At 28.7% G+C, this 18,343-nt stretch overlaps 1 protein-coding gene across 7 annotated transcripts in view; it reads right to left on the minus strand.

Annotated features, from left to right (window-relative positions):
• LOC129960605 (uncharacterized) overlaps positions 1–18,343 on the minus strand; it is a 238,245-nt gene that overhangs the window by 72,181 nt on the left and 147,721 nt on the right. Inside the window, exon 1 of one of the 7 annotated variants that reach the window (XM_056074120.1) lies at positions 15,921–16,073. The exons of the other annotated variants lie outside the window; for them this stretch is intronic. The gene's annotated coding sequence lies outside the window, so the exon portion shown is untranslated. Of the gene's footprint in view, positions 1–15,920; positions 16,074–18,343 lie in introns of those variants that run through there. 7 annotated transcript variants of the gene reach the window in all.

Below are 18,343 nucleotides of genomic sequence, written 5' to 3' on the forward strand. Positions count from 1 at the left end.
TAACAAGCTAAATAAAGGTGTGTAAAAATGGATGACAGAAAGGGTTTCAAAATTAGCCGAAACAAGATGAAAAATTTATACTATTAATTTATAACCAGAAACTACACGGGATTCATTTTTAATACTAATAATTATGCTCAAAATTTCATGCCTTAAGTAGGTCCAATTTTCTCTTTAAAACAATGCTTCAGTTAACAGAAATGTATCCCTTTTTTCCCTCAGAAATGATAATTTACTAAAAACATGGCATTTTAAACACTTTTGTGCGGCAATTTGTGCGCAACATTGACTGCTAGCGCATTTTTATTCCGAGGAGGATGCTTTGACTCTTCGACGGAATCGGAGCTTAACAAGATTAGTTTCAATTCGATGAATTTCTGCCGAGAACTCTGATTGGATTTAATTTAAGGTTACAATTTTTTTCTTCTAATTTGCAAACTGTATGGATCGGAGAATATTTACGCTTTTCGCTTCGGCAATTAAAATTACAAAAAGCGGGTCACCAAAAACCGACTTAAAACTCTTCTACAAGGTAAAACCCCAAATTATTTTCTAATCCCTCTTGATAACAGTTATGAATTACAATACAAAATTTGGTGTTGCTTTAGAGATAGATTCACGTTGATGCAGAAAAGAGATAAAATAGCGTTGAATATTTAGCATTAGTCATCATAAAAACACCGCAATCTTTTATAGGATGATATGTTAAAAACTTGAACTTAAAGGATAAACACGAATCAAGAACTCATTTCGGAGTATTTATACGAAAACAACACATTTTTCGATGGCGTTTAAGGTCGAATGCTTCGATTTATTATGAGAGAAAGAATTACAGTGAAATGTCGTTTACATAATTTCCTGTTTTCTTTCTGTATCATCCTTAGCAATTTTGAGAAGAAACTGGAACAAAATATTTGTTGACTCCACAGTTTTTTCATAGAATCACGATGTTTTCTGTTTATTTGGGGAATAAATATTTCATTCATTCAGCAGTGAAATTCATGATAATTTTATTTTTAAATGAGCTCTTAGGACGTATATTGAAATGGATCAATTGATGGGACCTAGAAAACATTCGCTTTTTCTTGTTACAAGTATTTTTACTTATTTGTATGACGCACTAACAACATTCTAAGTAAGAAATGACGTTAAAACTTCAAATTGCACTTTTAATAATAATAAAAAAGACATTCTCAGCTCTTTTAATTCCACATAAATATTTAAGAATTCAAACCTTTCGCGATTAGCTGTGGTTGACAAAAAAATATTGGCATTCATTTTTTTACAAGAAAATTATTAAACAAATATAAATGTTTTCAATTTCAAATCATTGAGATTCTAAAAAACAAAACACAATGAAAAAATTATTAAATTATTTCTTGATAAAAAAAAGCAAAACTAAAATGCATTAAAATATATAAATGCCCTTTTTTTATTTTTAAAAAGATAATGGCATTATTTCTGAGCACGAACTTGGTTAGAGAGCAACGACTTCCTTGTTACTGAGTCTGAATTAAAAAAAATAATTAATTCGTGTGAATTTTTAAATTTCCAGCTGATATCTCAAAGTATATAAGGAAGGAAGGCATTACGGAATCTGATTATCGAAACCCGATTAGAAGCAAAGCATACAAGTAATAAAGAAAGTCTTGTCATTAAGAGGTTATTTTCCTGCATTTAATTTGAAAAAATTATTCTTAAAAATATTTGAGAATTTGAGGTAGAGAAGTTCTAAAAGCTTCTTCAAGATAGTCTTTAAGGATAAATCTAACAATTCTTAAACATTGCTCAGGGAACAATTAAAAAATAATTTTTCACTGATTATCTTTTACGATAAGAATCAATAAATAAAGAAATATTGTCGAAAGTCTAAGTAACAGTAGTCATTGATAGAATCTGCATATTCCAAAATGAAGAAACAACCAATGACAAAAACAAAACTGAGAAAAGACACAAAGCACAACAATCTTTATGATATCATCCTCAATGTTTAAGGTTTCATATAAGAAATATTAATTAATCTAAAGTTCTGGCGAACGCCTGTATCTCATTTTACTCTCGTTTTCTTACTTGTGAGAGGAGATAAGAAACACGTAATCAGTTCGGCGAGAGACTTTCAGTACTGATGAGAATTCCAAACGGACATCAAGTAATAACTCTTTTATACAGTTCCTTCGCCAGCGTTTGAAAGAAAGTGTAAAATGTTTTAGTGGAATTAATCAAGTAAGCTGCAACATATCTTTCTAGTATGCTTATATTATATTATATATTTCATTATGTATGTAGATAAATTAAACTTACACAATTAATTAAATAGGAATTAATAACTTTTATAATTGTGCTGACTTTATCTGGTAAAAAAAAATATCAAACTATTGAAGAAATTAATAAACCCTAAATATGTTATTCTTTATTGAAACAGAAAATAAAAATGCAAGATTTTAATTATTTTAAATTTCATCTTAATTTTATTAAAGATGTATATCTATGTATTTTTCTATACATAAATGCATATCACGTACCTGAGACAATATAAAAATTACCTCATTTAAAAATATAATTTCTTTGAAAAAAACAAGAAAGGAATTAATAGTCCTTTCTTAATTATCGATATTAAATGTATCGATATGTATTAATATCTCATTTTGAACCCTAGAATAAAAATGCAAATTTTAATTATAAGATTATTAATTTTACAATTGAAGATGCATATCTAGGTATCTATTTATGCATATCATGTCACATAACATTCACCTGTAAATTGTCTTGAGATTTAACATGATGCTCGTTTCCTTTCATCAAGCCCCAAATGATTTCAAAATGAATCTAAAAAGGCACATTTGACCAGATATTAGAGGACCACATCAACATGAATTGACCCCTTTAAATTACCATGGAAATTCGAATAATCACGATCTTGTATTAAATTCCACTTACATAAGCTAGTTTTTAAAGATATTTATTGCCGTCATTCTTATGTATACAAACAGAACCGAGAATGAATTATGAGCCGTTATAAATATATATATAATTATGAAATTTTACATTTAATTTCCTACAAGTAGAGTTAATACACACGATATAATTATTGTATGCGAGAGTAAAATAACATGGTTTTTATGTACCTTTTGTATTTCAGACACAGTATCATAACGATAATATTTCTTAAAAGAGTACCAAAGTAGAATAGTCTTGAAACTTAAAATAGTTTTGAAATGAAAGTGCTGTTCCTAAATTTCCCTTATTGGAAATCTACATCAGTTCACGTCATTTCAAGAAGTAACACCAACGTTGAACATATATCTTTTTCAAACCGGAGTTAATGACCTGGGATAAAAGCACTGATCTGTCCTCATACTATTTTAGAGCTACAAGTGATTGAGTTTCTATAAAATTAATGTGTTCCAAGGATTATAATAAAGTTGCAGTCACACACGAGAGCTTTAATTCCTTTTAATCTCTAACATCACAACTGAGCCATATATAATTAAAAATTCCTGATTCGCTGATGACTCTGTCATTAATAAAAGAAAATGAACCTAAACACGAATGCTAGCATGAATACACATTTGCACTTTTAAATGACGATAATAAGTAATTTAAATCGGAGAAATAGTTTTTGGGAAATTAGAAGATTTGGAGATTTTGAAATCTGCTGGATTTTATTAGAGTTTGATTTTGAATGGTGAAGATGCAGTTATTTGAACTTTTGTCCATAGAAAGATCTCTTGGGTGGAAGTAAGCATGAATAGGTTATTGATTCCGTTACCCGTTTCAAAAATGTTTTATTGAGAAATGAGAAAAAATTTCAAAAGCAAAGTATAAAAGTAGCAGCGCATTTATCCAGGTAATAAAGACTTTTGAAATAAAAGTGCCAATCCTCTATATTAGTTTAAAAATCATCTGAGAGTACAAATTTGCTATATTTGGTTTCAAACAGTTTCTGCAATGAACTTGCAATGATGTAGCCCAATTTGATTCCTAAATTTGTATATAATGGAATCTATGTTAGAAAATGATTGCTCCCATAGGCACACGGAAAAAGAACAAAAAGAAACTCGAATATTCCTGCTTAGTAGTGACAGTTCTTACAATATTATTGGGTAGAAATTATTGCCAGCTCGAAATATCATCAATTTGAAAATTAACGCGATTTGATTACATCTGATGAAACACAAAATATCAAGCCAATCTTAGGGTGTCGAAGTTTTATGGACGCCATTACGTGAATAACAGTCTAAAAATTTATAAAACACACTATGATAGTTATATTTTTATCCCCATTTATTTTAAAGACCAAAGTACCAGTATGCGGTCTAAAAACCTCAGCTTGCTGACCTTCCTATTAGAAGACTAGAAATTCTATTTTGGATGTCTTTGACAGACATGCACGGAAGAGCCTAACACGTTACTTTAAAGAATTAAAAACCACTTAAAAGATTTTGGCTGGTATTAAAATTAGCAAAACTCTGGAAGAGGAAAAACTGCGACTGCACAACAATGAACATTTTTTTTAACGATTTGCTACGATCACATATTTCTCTGAGGTTTGAACTGAAACCTCTGAGAAATTTCGGCTCAGAAAAACAGTTCTGATTTGTGTTGCAACCCTTCCACTTTTCGGGCACTTGTTTGACTGAACAAATTACTTGAGTTCTTTTCAGGGTCACTGAAGAGCATTCACAGAGGATCTTAAAAGGTAAACCGCTTTTGTAATTCTATGAGAAACATGCTTTCTTACAACGCAGGCTCGAAAATTTAAGGCAAATTATGGAGAAATGAATTTTTCAAGTTCTGGTTTTAAGATAGTTTTCTAGATTATAATCAGTGCACTCAAAAACTGGTTTCTCAGCTTTAAAAAGAATTAAAAATTGCTTTTCCAAATGCTTTAATGCTGGATGGATATTTTTTCTTTTATTTAAAAACAGAACGACAAATTAGTAAATAAATGAACATAATTATAAAAGCAACAAAGTTTGCTATTTTGTAGCTGCAAAGTGAGTATGTATCAAACAACCGAATGAGCAAACATAATAATAAAACTCATAGCTGACAATGTAAGAAATGAGTGATACTTTATTATTTTAACAAAATTCTTTTTTAGTAAAAGTGAAAATGCAAAGAGAAATAAATAAAAAATATATTACTTTTAATCTTGAAGTGGTGAAATTTTAACATTCAAGTTGGAAGTCCTAATCAAAAATTTCATCAATCCTAATGCGTATCTCTTAATGTAAAGGATATTTATCAAATAATTTCATTATCCTTCAATTTACATAAAAAGGAAGTTTCGAGTGCTTTGTTTTTCTCGTATACGAAGTATATACAAAGAGAAAATAATATAATCGTCAAAGAATTCGAACTCGAGATTAAGGAATTTCCACGTTTCAACCCCCCCCCCCCCCAAGTCTAAAAAATATTGTTGGAATTGTGTCTGTCTGTCTGTCTGTGAACACGATAACTCAAAAACAAATTGAGCTGGAAACAAAATTTCTTATATGGTCTTTACATCATGTTTGTAGATTTCTATCAAATATTGAAAGAAACCATTCAGAGTAAGCTGTCTCTCCGGCTGTCCAACAACAAGTGACCAGGATCATTTCAAAATGTGATGAGATAAATTAATAAAATTTGGTACACAGGTTAAGCATCTAAAATGCCAAGCAGTATTAGATTTAGAACCAAATCCGTTAAGGGGTTGACTGTCTATCTGCATGCATACAAAGGTACTGGTAAACGCGAAAACGTAACAATTTATGTAAAAAAAAAAAAAAAAAAAAAAATTAGCATCTGAAGTGCAGATTGTTGTCAAATTTTGAACCAAATCTGTCAAAGGGTCGATCGATATGTGCTTTCTCATGCATATAACTAAAAAATGTAAGGAGTTAAATGAATGACATTTGATACGTGATCAAATGTTGCTTTGTGTCAGAAAAAATGGATCTAAAATACATATTTGGTTTTCTAGTGTTTGTGTATTAACTAAGCCAGCGTCTAAATGTTTAAGATTGATTCAGTACAAACTCCAGATTCACGCCAAAGATCGATTTTTCGTAATTATTGCTCTCCAGTGACATGCAGTTACTACACAAATACAGGTTTTCTTCACACAACCCTCATGTGTGAAAATAAAAAAAATCTGACCACTCGTGGCGTTCATGGCCGCAATTTTATGCGAAGCGAATGGGAGAACACTTCTATTACTGTTTATACGAAGAAACTTCAGGGAGACCATTCCTACTGATTTTTTATGCCTTTTTTTTAATGGTTCCTTCTTTAAATATTCAGTCAAAAAAAGAAAACGTTAGTATCAATTGCCTACAACATTTTAATAAGTCCTTTCACAATTCTATAGTTAAAGCTGGAAATTAGATATACACTTAATGATTAATTAAAATTGATGAAAAAGAAAGCGACAGTGAAAAGTTTAAATTCAAATTTTCCTTTCTCTTTCAACCTCAAGACCTGATTTCACTTCGATTAATATAGGATAATGGAAGAAAATAAACAAACAAATGGGATCTTAACATGTATGTTTTTCATTTAGAAAAAAAGTATTCATTTGAAGTACATAATCAAAAACCTGTTTTTCAAACATCAAAAACTGCAATTAAGATAAATCTGTGTCATAATTACATGATGCATACAAATGTCCAGTCCCAGGGTCATTATAATAATAAAATTTCATAATTAAGAAACAATATTCATTTCTTCATGGCAAAAACATCTGTAAGTCACATTATATTAACGAAGCCAGAAATAATAAGCGAGTCGCATATTAGTTTCAGACACCCTATGGCTTCTCTTACGGTTCATTCGTAGTATAACACGTCTAAAGGTAGTGAGCTTAGAAACCTTAGATAATCTGCGATGTTGAATGATGTTTTTAAAGGTACCGGCTATGATTGTTTTATTTTAAGAACAACATAAAAAGCTGTCTAGCCAATTAATTTTTTCCATTCGCCTTTTTAAATAGCTCTTTTTTAATTAGTTTCGCTATGTACAAATACTACTAACGAAACGCTAATCGCTCTTTTGACTGTAGAGATTAGTTGTACACGTAGATGAAATATCTTTATAATTAATTGGTGGAGAAAAAGTTACCTTATATTGTGTTTTTTATCGAACTCTTCATTCGCGGCATCTTTCAGAGTTATTAAAAGATACAATTTTCTTTCTTTTAATTAACTCATACTTCAAAAAATTTCAATTAAATGAATAAATTAGAAAATATATCAAGAAATTTTAAATAGATATTTCGATAGCAAGGATGGAATTAAAAAAGCAAACTGAACATACTTTTGAAATTTTATCTGTGAAGATATATACAAAAATCTAAATATATTATTAGAAATTAATATATTATTTGTAATATGTCTTATTTTTGAAAGATAGATAAAAAGTGCATATTTCTTTTCACTAGGATTAGACGATGTTTGTTTTTTTCTCTAGCTTTAGTAATAAATTTAAGAAATATCATTAAAATATTATAGAATTTTGCTCTCTAGCATTAACTACATACAACATTTGACAAAAGCTAGAAATATACTATACAATATCGTTTTTTATTTTTTTTTATTTTGTGTTACAACATAATTATTTTGATCAGGTTAAGCATATTAAATTTTTATTATTAAATTAAAAATAGAAATATTTCATGTTTTCCATTATAATCCACTGGTTATTAAAATTTAGAGAATATTTCTTAATTTCCTTAATTTTCAAAGTTACAATTTCAAGAACATAAATTTAAAGCAAATATTTCAGGTGAATTTTTAAAGAATGCTAAATGAGAATAATTTTATGGAAGCTTTTGCATCGACACGTGTCCACGTGTCACTAATCTAACTACGTATTTGGCTATTGCACGCTATGCCCGCTGTGATTTCACCGCTTCTAAGAAATTCTTTAACTACCAACTTATGAATAATACAGCTGATTAACTTCAAGGTGATAAGCAGATTTACTTACAGTACGTTTGAAGTCGAACATAATGACACAAAAAAATAAAGTCACATCGATCAAAGGAATATTATATCATTTCACCAAGTTTGCGTTGAAGTTTATATTGTTGTTCCTAAGCCAGTTATAAGAGTAAATAGTGTTATTTCAGATTTAATGGCGTATTCCAGTTACTTTATACAAACGATGATGTTTATGAACATAAAAGAGTTAGCTGAACAAAGGAGTTCAATACACCTGAGGTTAAATAAATAGTTTAGAATTCACAGAAAACTTAAAGCTGATAAAGCGGGGTCGGTAGATACAAATTATCGTCCAACGACGTCTAAGTAATCTGCATTAAGTAATGTAAACTCCGTAACGGGGACGATTAACACTGTGATTAATTAGAATCTCGGTTGAAAAGCTAGAAATATTAGAAATAATAAAACTAAAAACGATTAAAGGCCATATAGAAATAATGCTAAAAGGTTTTTTTTTTAAAAAAAAACTTTTGAAGAAATAATAGCATTTTTAATTTTTTATAATTATTTTTATAATTTTTTAAATTTAATAATTATAATTTTATTATATAATAGTTAGTTTAATGTTATATTTATTATCTTTCGAATTCATAGAAAACAAAGCGGATTTAGTAGGTACAAATTATCCACTGTAGTCGAAGTACTCTTCATATTCTAAAGTTAGCTTTGAAATATTTCTAAAATTCTAGCCGCTTTGGCCCCAGTTTCATTGAATTTTGCCTTCAAATCGTCTTTTAATTTCCTCCGTTATATATCAAATAATTATTACATTAATTATAAACACTATAATTAGGAGCTAGAAAAAATATGAGTAAGAACTGCAATTTTACAATCATTTAAAATATAATATAAACAACCAAAATTTCATATAAATTTAAAAATAAGCTAAGCATCACGTCCTATATGAAGGGAGTTGACTAAATGGTAGTATTATCTTAATGCCTTGTAGGCTAATAGTTGTTTGTTAAAGGTCTTGCCGGCTAAGTGGCCGCACCCAAGATGTAGCTACATCAGAAACACAAATATAAATTTATGCCATAAAACACCCATTGGAAAAAATCATGAAGTAAATATGAGGCTTTTCTGATAGGAGTTAATGTTAGAATTGGTATACTGGTAAAAAAAGAATTAATGAACAAAAATATGAAAGATTTCACAACTATTCTGTAAATTGGAAATTAAATAGGAATTATAATATTGGAAAAAAGTAGAATATAATATAAATCTTTAACTAAATAAAGTTTTAATCTCCGAACACTGGATACGATTTTGTAGATTTTTAAGTAATCTATAAACTCTTCTCTATTTTCTCTCGTTCTTTCGTTTTTAGTATTTAAAGAGATTTGCTATTAAATAAACATTCTAAAACCTTCTGAGAAATGCATTTCCTGGCTTACTTGGTATAATTTATAAAGTCGTATATACAAGTGTTCACTCTAATCGTGGTCCAATGCCTAAGATATAAACTGCAAATGATATGTTTATACGTATTTCTTACCGGAAAAATGCTTTAAATGAAATAAAGGATTATTTATTGTTCGAGCCAATAAATGTACTGTTGAAAAGATTATGAAATATAAAATCCATTAATCCTATCTGTTATATTTAGGGAAATATTCTTGACACTCTTACATGATACATGAAAAAAAATCCCTTCTGCTACTAAAAGATTTAATAAAAGTTATTAGATAATTTCAATGGCCATTTAGAGGAATATTCACCAATCAGTGAGTGCAACTCACTCGAAGTGGTCGTTGATTGGTTTAAATAATGAAATTCAAAGCCGCGTATTTATTTCAATTTTTGTCACAGAATAGTTGAATTTTTTTGTTTTTCTTATTAGTATGTCAGAAATATTTTACTATATAGGACTAATACATTTAATAACTGAATATCTTTATCTATCTACATGAAATATCTTTTTACGTTATTTACAGGATTTTCCCAACTGTAAGTATATGTTCATCTCTAACGTTTTAGAAATTAGCTATTATTCCTTGATTAAAGTGGATACTCTGCCCAGAACTATCGATATAGCTCAAAATGAAAATGATTCTGGTATTTCCCATGATTAAAAAGAAATAAATGGATGCTTTTTTTTAAAAAAGATTCCAAAAGCAAGAGCATTTTATAAATATAAAATAAATGCAGAAGTTTATTTCAGTATAATTACTATATATAAATAAACTTTTTAAGAAAAATTTGAAATAAAAATAATTATTTTCAATATTTCAATAACACCACTTCAAAAAAAAATCATTAAAAGTGTGGAAGGAAATCACTATCTGCTAATTTGATTTCAAAACAAAAAAAGATATCAGAATGAATATCAAGAAAGTTCGTTGCCTTTCATTGCAGGAATTCTCATAACCATAAACGTATTCCCGCAGCTGAAAATGATAAAAATGAGGGATATAATTACAAGTTATTACACGCTGAGGTGATGATCTAATTGTCCCCATAAATAAAGCAGATGAATGCCATCGTCTATTGTCTGATTTCATAAGAAAAAGAATAACCCAGATAGAAAAAAGGTCCTCTTTCGAAATGGAGAGCTCTGTCCGCATGCTGTGCTGCGATTTTAACTCAGCAGTTTTCTTTTTCTGGATTTCATCACTGTTCAAACACAGATAAATTGTGGAAAAGAAGGGTGTACGGATTCCTCTGATTACAAACACTGCAAAGCGACGACCCACTCTTGCTATTGAACCGAAATATAAGAGACTCCTTTAGGCTAGAACAACAAAAACTGAAAATAATACACGCCTACAAAGTGCATCTAATTGACCTCAGAAGCGTGGATTGCGGTAACTTGTTTCAATTGAACTTGAAAATAATAGGGGAAGAATCAATGAAATGGGGAAAACATTTTAAGTAATCAGTAGTTAATTACAAACATTATAGAATTCGTAAAAGCTCATCACAATATTGATGTTAAAAAAAATGAAAGAATTAAGACACTTCAAAAATTAGGAATTAAATAATTATCGTTTATTTCTTATAGTGCGAAATACATCCTATTGAACGGTACTTTAAAATGCCTGTAATTTCGGAGGAAATAAAATATTAACTATTTTTCCTAATATACGTAATAACAACGCATCTATTAAATTCATGTTGAAAAAAATAATTTATAGCTATTTTCTTGAATGTGAGTAAAGGTACCTTTTCCTGCCATGGTTGATTATTATTTTTTTTTTTATAATTGGATTATGAATACTAATTAAAATGAGATTTTTGAAAGAAAAAAAAACTTTTTTTCATGACATAAAAAACAGAGAAGATAAAACATCCATTTTTTTTTAATCTGATAACTTTTTCAATTCATTAGTCCTTTCAGGCATAGTAGCTTCGTTTGACTTCACCTAGCTTTTTTTTTTTTTTTTTTTTTTTTTTTTCCCAAACGTGATGTCGTTAAGATTTTCCACAGTAGCTTCGAATAAAGCCACCCTTAACTAGCATACAAATATACGAAAAAATTAATAAATTGCCATTTTTATTTCCTTACTGTATGTTTGATTTAATTTAATCAATTTCCACCTGAAATTCAGTAGTTTTATGTTCTGTGTCTCAAAGGGTTAAGAAAAAAATTTAAACACTATGAGTGATGATAATAAATTCAATTCTATGCATTCTGTTTGATATTCGTCTTGTCCGTAATAAATTTTTTCTATTGTTGAAAAGTGATAAGGAATATATATATATTTTTTTTTTATTTTGTAAAAAACTTAAGTTGAAAAATTTATGCTACAGCAAAAACGGAGTTGCATAAAACTACAGTGATATATGAATAAACATATTATCCCCATAATTTTACCACGCGTTGATGCTGATTTATAAGTTTAGTAATTTTTTTTTTTTTTTTTTTTTTTGTACCTGCTCCTGTTTTCAAACGCTTAACTATTGTCAAAACCTGTTTGACATATTTATAGAAGATTTTGTAATATCTTGCATTAAATTTAATAGCTCTGTGCCATTTCATATTTGAAAACCTATTGTCTGTAGAAAATAATGAGCCATTTTGAGTCTTTAAGAAGATGAAAGGCCTAGAAAGAAACATTTTCACTGTTTACTGTATTAAAAAGCCTAATTATATATATTTTAGCCCTTTGACTGCATTCACACGTAAGGTTTCAATGGAAAATTTAAAAAAAATTTTTATATATAAATGATGCTGGCAATCTCATTTGCTTTATCGTCATCGTAAAATTTCAAGCTTGTCCTACAAATAACCATAAGACCGGTTCTCTGCTTTGCATTTTAACTGCTACAATCGCATCTCTGCATTTTAGCTCTTTACTAATCAAAAAAAAAAAAAAAAAGTAGCTCAGATTTCCAAGTGAAAAATGACGTTTTATATTAGAAATAGATCTAACCTAATCACATTGCCTGGTACCTTAAGGACAAACACAAGCATTCAGTTTCTGTTTTCAAATATTCAGCACTACATATCTAAGAAAATACAAATTTTCTGAACGAAAATATAAATCTATAAGCTAATTCTGATGTTGACTTGAAACCGTACCTTAAATTAAAAGTGCAATAAATTGCAATGCTCTGAAAACGGAAACATTGCTCACAATGCTGAACCAATGAGAATAATTTTTTGTCTGAATTTTTCTTGCAATAATATAACTGTAATTAATATTGATTATTATATCAATTAATTATTTATATCCTTATTTAACATTTTCCTGATATGGAAATATCTTTTTTGGTTTTCGAATAATTTTATATTATTATGAAAGGTTTGTTCGGTTCTTCCATTTAAAAAAGTTTATCATCTAATCTTTCAGGTATTTACAAATTATTTCAATTTTAGTGTTAATACTCCAATAAGGAAAATTTTTTACCGGAAATTAAAGCATAAACATATTTGAATAATAGAAAACTGTCATCATCACCAAAAAGCATTTTATACAAGATTAAATCAATCGACTTAATTTTAATCTTCGTATTAGCTTTCCTATACATAAGAGGAGAAAGCAGATATTTCCTTTCATTAATTTCTTAGTATCCTAATTAACCTATTTTTTTTATTTGAATATTAATAACTTGATTTGCGAAGCTTAAACAATTCACTATTTACCGAGTTGAATATCCGATCCTTTTTCCTTTTCCTCTTAATATTTCATTGTTTTGATATTAAAAGTCAATACAAATGAATTACTTGAATGACACAATATTTTTCACCTTTTCCCATGAAAATATACGATTATATCTAAGTTAACTTTCTAAAAAAGGAGAGAAAATATACATTATAAAAAAAAAAAAAATCGGAAAACTATCAAATTTTTTTTATTTTCCATACTTACTCGGTTATTCTTGAACAGAAATCTTTTTAGTTTCAATTAATTTGTTTTAAGTTGTTGATTACGAAACAAAATGGAAAAAAAAAACTTATCGAAATGTTTTAAAATATTTTATCTTTCTAAACGAGTTTGCATTTCTATCGGCCGTTTCAAAAACAAAAAAAGCACAAATAAGAAGGTTTCTTTCTTATTTCATCTATACACTTTCTAAGAAGGTTTTCCCGTCTCTTTTTGTCTGCTTCATCTTATCTTGAATCCATTTTGGCAGAAAATATATTTTACAGATTTTCTTCCTAATTAAACTCGACTCGCTTTACCCAGGCAAAAACTTAAAATTAATAGTATAAATTAACAACTCTATTCCATAAGAAATGGCACGATAAAATTAATCCATTTCAGTTAAAGGTAAAATAACAAAAATGTCTAATTTGTTCTTGCGAAAAGCATTCAAAAGGAGGAAATTTAATTTAACGTCAAATTCTCAACTGAAAGTAAAAAACAAAAATGTTTATATTTGCTTCCGAGAGCTACATTTAATTTAAGGAAATTTAATATAAAGTGCCTTGCACCGTTCATCCATGCAAACTATTCGCTATGAGAAATAAAAAAACGAAAATGTTTATAATTGCTTCTGAGAACGACATTTAATTCGAGGGAAGTTGATTTAACGTTAAGTGTGCTTCTACGTTCATCCTTGAAAGTCGTAAGCAGGTAATAAATGGCATCGTAACTGATTGCTACTGTCTAAGCGATTTACTTGTTTAAGTCACTAAGATAATTTTTACCCGAGTACCCACGCTGCGCTGCGAAATCACGTTCAAAAGCCTTAAGTTACGACTGTATCCATCTTTCTTGTTTGAGTGGTTATTGGAAAGAGTATCCTAAGCAATAAATATTCTGTCTATCATATGAAGATACTTAACATGACTTATTTCGCAAAATTGAGACTTTATGAGGTAATGCCACAAAAATGCTTTTTATAAATTAGTAAAATTAGCATAAACATGCCAAAAAATTTTTTCGTTCTCAGTTGTCTTTAGCGCATTACTCTATGCATATAATTCGACTCTAGATAATACGACACATACATTTTCTTGTCAAATGCACTTATGATTTATTTATTTACTTTTCTAATCCATATTATCTTAGACAGGAATTATCATCAATAAAAGTATCTTGTTTATAATGCAAAAAACGTACTTAATTATCGAAGCGTCAGGAAATTTATACATACGAGAGTAATTTCTTCAATCATTTTCAATATTTTCTTAAAATTAGCTATAATGACTCATTCATTATCTCTAGAAAATACTAATATATTTCACTATGTAATTAAACTTTATCTTTGTTAGATTCTTTAATTTCGCCTAAATGTTTGTGATACGAAATAATATTTGGTAAAGCACGTTTAATTCTACTTTGAAAGTTCATTAAAAGAGCTTATTAAGTTTATTCTTTTTCAAAAGAAAGTTATGCAAAGCAACGAGTAGTGGTGTTAACACCTAATTAGTAACGACCTTGTTGCAAAATAAAGAATACTGACAAATCAAATGTAAATATACTGCATAGCCTACCATGCAGAAAGAAAGAAAGAAAGAAAAAAGCAAGATCACTGATGAAAACAAAGCATTAAGTAAAGAAAAAGAGCTTACGCAGTAAACAAAAAAGAAATCTTTTCAAAACAATTACTTTGGTTCATATAGACATACCATAAAATAGAACAAAAATACTTTGTAGTTTACAATGATGCGACCTGAAATTAAAGGCTCTAATGAGAAAATTATGTAAGTTACTTTAAATTTACCGTGAACAATTTTATTTTAACAATTTAGCGTAATCTTTCAAATTTATAGTATTCAGACATCAAAGATCATTGAAATCAAACTATGAAAATAGAGGAAGAAAATTAAGACCGTAAATCTTCAATTTAATGGAATTCATTTAAATGGTAGAATTTGTTTATGATCTTGAAGTTTTTTTTAACCTTCTAAAGATCTTGAGTTTCTTTCCTCTCATCTAATATATAGCTCTAAGAAGTTTTAGTTCAATTAAAGTATGAAAGAAAGTTTTATTTTCTATTTGCAACATAATTTGAAATATAAAATCTATTTAAATATTAATAGCAAATATAATTTAAAGGACTCAAAATTTTACAGATTTTTTTTTTATCCCGAAAAATGAGCTAAGTCTACGATTCACTACAAGATTAAATTTCATTAAATACTTTCTGCAGATGAAAGCTTCTTTAAATGCGATAATACCATTTTGTTGCCTAAAGGTATCAAACCTTTTTCTCAGAACTTAATAATAACTCACTGTTCCAAAGGATACACTTATTTTTGCTATATCCTTAAATCATAATAAAATTTATTCTTTTAGAATGAAAAAAAATACCTAGTTGATTACAACTTTTTATTCATGCATTTCATATGCTGAGAAGTATCAAGCATATTTTATTGCTCAAATTTAAAAGTAAAAAAACTACTAACAAACATAAAACTTATTTAAATGATAAAAACCAAAGGTGGTAAACAGAAATCAAATTAATTAATTTACAAATGCATCTAGAAAATCATGCATCAGTTAAGAAAATTAATAAATGAATTTCAAGAAAAAGACTTACACATTTGACAGCAATGGGTCACAATGTAGTCTGAAGTAAATGTATTAAGAGCTCGTGTTAGGTAAGGAAACGGAACACGTAAATTTACACAAGCGCGTTTCAGTTTAACTCCGTTATCAGTCGCATCACCCACCACATGAGCAGTTCCGATCATTTGCTTCACTCGAGTAAAGCCAGTTTTGGAAGTCCAAGCTAAAATGAAAGTCCCTAGTACTTCTGGATTCCTGCAGTGTTTTCCCTAGCGGTAGGGAAAAATCCTAATGCGTTCGCCTCTCTTTTCGGTTTTCGAGTAAACGAAACAGGTGAGCATGAAACGTCAAAGCATAAGGGTGAATTAATTTAGAAAGATTATTCTTGCAGTCTAAGTGAATAAGGATTTAGGAAATAATAAGGATTTTCCATTATCTGATATATCATAATAAAATTGAAAGATGAAGGAATTCACAAATTGGAATGCTATTTAACAAAAGCATTCAGATAGATTTTATATTTATTATCTCTTGCTTACAACACAATAATTTGTTTTAGGCAATCAATAAAGAGATTAAGAAACATCGATAAATTTAATTAAACAAAAAAAATACATAAAACAACGTTATCGAACAAGATTAGAGTAAAAAAAATAAATTCTTAAGCAATTAATTGCCATGTCAAAAATAATGACACTAATTAAATGAAAAATAATCAAAAGAATTATTATCAAAGCTTAGTTAAAACACCTATAATTTATATAAATGCCATGATAAAACAAACAATTTCGAAAAAAAGGGGGGGGGGGTCACTGGAAATTTTCCAAACGATATTCACAGTAATTTTTCAAAAAATGTCGCAGGTGCAGTTAATATCAACTCGAAAAAATATCTCAAAGATGCTAATTCATAATTCAGAACTGAAGAGTCTGTCAAATGAAGCACAAAATATGCCGAAACATCATGTGCAGAATGTTTTTTTTTTTTTTTTTTTTTTTTCTGTTAAGTTATTTAGATAAAAAACAAAACTTCGTTTTATCCTTTTCAGGGATTCTAAATTTTATACAAAAGATGAAAATCGAAAAATCGAAATGTTTGCCATCCTACAAGTTTATTATGGACCCTCAAATGGTGTCATGAGTACGCTCAAAAAGCCATATGTTAGTTTAAAAGTAGAATATCAAAAGTGGCTTCGAAAAATATTATTTAAATGTAAAATTAAGAAATTAAAAACTTTGAAATCACAAAACAGTCTAAGTCTATTCAAATATAATAACTTATAAAATGTTTTATAAAATTTGAAGATTGATTGAAGTTACAGAAATAGTTATGTGAAATCAGATCAAGCTAGATTCTCAAGAATTATAAACTTTCTTGAAAGTGAAATTGATACTTCAAAAGTACATCAACACATTAAAAAAAAAAAATTAAACTGTAATATTACTTCAATTGATTTTTATATATGCTTGCCGAAGATGCTTCGATAAATATGCAACAACTAGGCTATGTACCTTCAATTATCTGTTCTATTTTTATTTTATACACTAGGGAAATATTTTTTCGCAAGGTCATTCCGGTATTTCATTTATATAATACCGATATTTATCTTTAATTTTGAAAGAATTGCTATTCGCAATTGACATCTAATAGTTTAATATCTTACAAAAAATTAGTAAAGAAATTATTAATTAGTTTACCTCCTTCATGGTCGGACTTTTTTTCCAATTTCCGTTCCCAAAAATAGTATTTTTTAATGCCGAAAATTAATATATGTTATATTCTATATTCGAAATTGCATATTATTTATATATTATTGTATCATATTATATAAAAATTCGAGGAATTTAAAGAGATTTGTAAATAGCGACGAATTCAGTTTCAACGACGCAGTATTTTTCTTCACCACAAGGCATGCGACTCCGACGGTACAGGCACAAAAACGCCGGAAGTAGGAGATGCTACTCCGACCAAGAAGGGGTTAATTTGTTGGCATCGATTTGAAGGTATACGACTATTTTGATTACATAATTGTGAGCCACGGTTAGAAAGAAAGGCCATACCTAAACAGAGAAATATCTCCAATGTGTTATGTTACAGTTGTTACTTAGCCTAGTAGATGGTCTAGCTTTGAATTCAAAACTCTCCAAAAAAAATCGATGAATAAAATCGGGTCTTTTAATATGCCATCTTTGGTAAAACCTAAATAATCAAAAATGTGGGAGGGGGATGTCTGGCCAGCTTTACACTAGTGGCATTTTGGAAAGGACTTCCGACTCTGCTGGAAAGTAAATGTATTGGTGTGTCTTCTAATAAACCGTAGAGTCATCTGTTATTTTCTAATGCGTTTACTCTTGAATTGAAGATATCCATCAAGAGCTCAATTAAAGCACCATGCAAAACTGACTAAGGATTTCCGAAGTCAATTTTCCTTTAATTGAGGAGATTTCAGAGTCA

This window comes from Argiope bruennichi, chromosome X2 (genome assembly GCF_947563725.1).
Source record: "Argiope bruennichi chromosome X2, qqArgBrue1.1, whole genome shotgun sequence".
NCBI lineage: Eukaryota > Metazoa > Arthropoda > Arachnida > Araneae > Araneidae > Argiope > Argiope bruennichi.